Source organism: Pinus tabuliformis, chromosome 1_2 (genome assembly GCF_031772625.1).
Source record: "Pinus tabuliformis cultivar Carrire ecotype Pingquan chromosome 1_2, CPIR1, whole genome shotgun sequence".
NCBI lineage: Eukaryota > Viridiplantae > Streptophyta > Pinopsida > Pinales > Pinaceae > Pinus > Pinus tabuliformis.
Genome location: NC_142298.1, coordinates 800,770,242 through 800,773,939, shown reverse-complemented (window position 1 = coordinate 800,773,939; position 3,698 = coordinate 800,770,242). Strand labels below are relative to the sequence as shown.

The 3,698-nt window shown below is 34.5% G+C and overlaps 1 long non-coding RNA gene across 1 annotated transcript; it reads left to right on the top strand.

Moving 5' to 3' along the window:
- The first annotated feature begins 2,138 nt into the window (after positions 1-2,138).
- Positions 2,139-3,319, top strand: LOC149208321 (uncharacterized). Its single transcript, XR_016252082.1, has 2 exons — positions 2,139-2,849; positions 2,960-3,319. It is a non-coding gene; the product is annotated as an uncharacterized LOC149208321 (long non-coding RNA).
- The last annotated feature ends 379 nt before the right edge of the window (positions 3,320-3,698 follow it).

Below are 3,698 nucleotides of genomic sequence, written 5' to 3'. Positions count from 1 at the left end.
AGGAATGTGCGAGCCACGCTCCCCTAGATGTGTGATGATGACTGCCGGATGCCTACTAGGGATCAGGTCGGTATAGCCGACGCTATCATCCTTGGAGCTTATGAATGGTTAGGTCAGTATAACTGACGCCATGGCATACTCCAGTAGAGAACGGATAGAATGGGAGCAGAAGAGATTAGGAAGGATAGGATGATTATAGAATAGCTGAAAACCAATTGAGGTAGAACATGGATATTATAGTTTTAAAATATTAAAAATATTAAAGAAAACAAATTCAATTTTGTAATATAAAGACCTATATACTCATAATAATCATTAATATATTTTAGAAACCCTAACTTCGGGATGAAGTTTTTGGAAGGAGGGATGTATGTAATGACCCACTTATAGTAAATTAAAATTTATGAAATTAAATAAAATTAATTAAATTAAAAATTAAAAATTAAATCATTAAAATAAATAAATAAACTTTATTTCAAATTAAGATATTCAAATAAAATAAAATCAGATTTTGTTTATAAAAATCAACATGTATCATAATTTGGACACAGAGATGGAGGAATTCACTAAATGGAGACTTATAAGAAGGAAGGGGCGGTTGGAGGCAAGGGGGGAGAAAGAGGAGGAAAATTGATACACAAAGTTTATGTGGAACGATCGAGCCTTGCTTGTTCTGAGGTTTCTGGGCACGGGGGAACAGTCTGCTTCAGCTGAGAAGCTTACTGGACTGAGTAAGCGAGGTTCTGCTAAGTTTGGCTCGGTGGTTTCGGTCTTTTGGTAACCGAAATAGGAGCAGTTTGAGGTATCATCAACCGCAGGATTACAAGTAAGTACTCTCATTGGTTCTGTTAGTTAAATTTATAATTCAGGAAATTTTATCACAGGCTCATGATGTTTAATTTAAGAAGCCTTTACTATTTTCTGCAATATCTGTAAAATTCTGTAGAGACCTTAGATTAAAATTTTGAATAGCCCCTTACATTGGTGGAGTAATATTTCAATTGCATTTTGGAGACACATGTATTCCGGTAAGATTTTTTTCAATTGTTTAAATAAATTGAAAAAGCAAGGGTACCCTTTTGAATAGGACTCGTAAACGAAGATAGTGCTATTTTTAAAAAAAATTGGTTGTTTGTATTTTATGTGATTGATTTTTTATTTAGCCCCTTTGAAATTGTCCAAAAAAAATTCAAACATGATGTTTAACTAGAAATAGATGAAAAATATCATATGAATTGGAAAAATTCAAACTTATATGCCATTGGATAGAGGATTCATTCACGAATCCAACATGATCAACTCTGACACCTAAGCAAAATTCCTGCCTTAAGTCCACTAGGATACAAAATAGTGTTGCACAGAAATCTATAGAAGGGGAGCTATAAACTTGCTTTTTAAGGCTCTCAGTAGATCAAATGTTTAAGGTAAAAATTTAGATAGCTCGATAAAGGGTTTAAGAAACCCTTGATCGAACCCTTAATGTGGTTAAAAAATGGTTCGATCGATCTTTAAGGCTCAATCAAGCCACCTTTTTTAATTTCATGCCGAGGATGTATTGGCAAGAAATTTTTAAAAATTGTCTCAATCGAGCCCATTGCTCAATTGAACCCCTAACCTTGGATTACACCGGAGCTCGATTGAAGTTTTTTTTTTAATGCTAAATCTAGCAATCTTGAAACCCTCAAATAGCTCAATCAAGGTCTTAAAGATTGCTCAATTAAACGCTTAAAAAGTCTGGATCAAGCTATTTTTTTTACTGCTCCATGCATAGACCCGTAGACCCGTATTTAAATTGATGTTATTATGGTTTATAGTTTATTTTTTTTAGAATAATAATAATAATTTCATTTGATATTTTAACATAATTCAACATCAAAAAAATGTATGAGAGTTTATTGTTGGTAAAACAAAAGACTGCTTTTTGCATAACTATTTAAGTTACAAATGTGTATATACTCTAATCACATCCCTCTAGGTTAACACAGTAACCAAAAAAATATTTGTATTTTTTTTGATAGCAACCTTAGTTGTTCGCTCGGGACTTCAAAATTATAAAGAAATTACAACCAGCCATTATTAGGTACAGACATACAAAAATGAGGTTGGTACAAGTTTATGAGCCATTTGGCTGTATTAATTATATTCATTTAAATTCATACTCTGGGTTTTGCACCGGATGACTTCACAACCATAGTAGGGTTGGAATGCCTTGACGTGGCTGACATGAACAGTCAAGAACCTTCTGGATGTAGAACTGAGTCTGTCCACTTGGCAGATCGATCTCGGGTTTTACTTTTAGATATACGTCTCTCAGGATTTGGAATCATCGGACGGTGGGGATTGATTGAGGGAGTTAGAGGGCAACTAACTCAGCCTCGCTCTCTTCCTGTTGGGTCTCATTTGCTCATTCTCTGCTCTGTATCTTGCTTCCTATTGTTGAAGAGGGTTTACCGGTTCTGAAGGTTGTTGCAGTCTAGCCATGGCAATTTTTCATAGCTCTGGAGTCGTGTCAATGCTACACGGTCTGATTGAACCCTCAGGGAAGAAAAATTCTTCCGTTTGCCTATTCCTTCGAGGCTACCACATCTTTATATTTTCATTAAATGTTTTCAATCTTCCGGTTACTATTTTTCCCATGCAGTGGCCCAACCTCTTACCACACTATCAAAGATCAAGGGTTTACAGAAGCTTCATAGTTTTTCCCACTTTATCTTTCTTCTTTTCCTGTTTTACCTATTCAGTATTGCTGCCAGTTTATTTTTTTTTAATGTGCAGTTATAATGAGAATTTCCCTTCCACAGGTTCATCTTGCGTGCTAGATTTTTCTCTATGCCAGTTGCAGGGTTCAGGTTAATTCCTCCTTGTCTATTTCTTCCACCCAGAACCGGTTAAATAATCCTCATTTGATTTTCAGAGTTAAAGACTGTATTTACCCTTCTTCTTTTTTTGCATGGTACAGGTACGCTACCATTGGGTTATTCTTGACTGCCTGGAGATTGACTGATGACTTCCTCTTTCCATTTCAGGTGTTCTATTCTTCACAATGTCTCTTAGATGTAGAAAATCTACCACCTCTTCGAATACTGGAAATACTCGAAATCAAACCCTATCTGGGTTAATTTCTCTGGTTCTTCTTCTATGTTCTGGGTTATATTGTCAGCGGCATATAATTGTCAGTTCCAGGATATAAATTAAAAGGATCTCTACACAGTTTGTTGTAACATTGATTCTGGGATCTATTATTTCATTTTTGTAATGAACAATGTTAAGGTTAATACATATATACCGTTAATTCAAACCCAAATTAAGGGTTTCCAAATAGATTATTTGGTATTTTGGGTTTGCTATCATGCATTTTGGCCGCCAACCTTTTTACAGAATTTTTTGTTAATTGTCATTCACATATTCAACATCTCATCAAGGGCTTTATATCATGTACCTATATTCGAAATATATTTCGAACTGTACTCAGTTTGAGCATAAAGGAAAATCTATAATAACCTGTCATGCCACCGGCTTTACCGCTACTGTTTTTAAGAAATATAATTGTAAATTTTTTTAGTGTGTAGTAACATATAGACTATATTGACTATAAAACAACCTCTATCTATTATATTTTCGCCAAATGTTAATTATTTTCTATTTGTGGATAAATTATTTTCAGTTGGTGCTTCGTAGCATTCTTAAACTACTTGTAA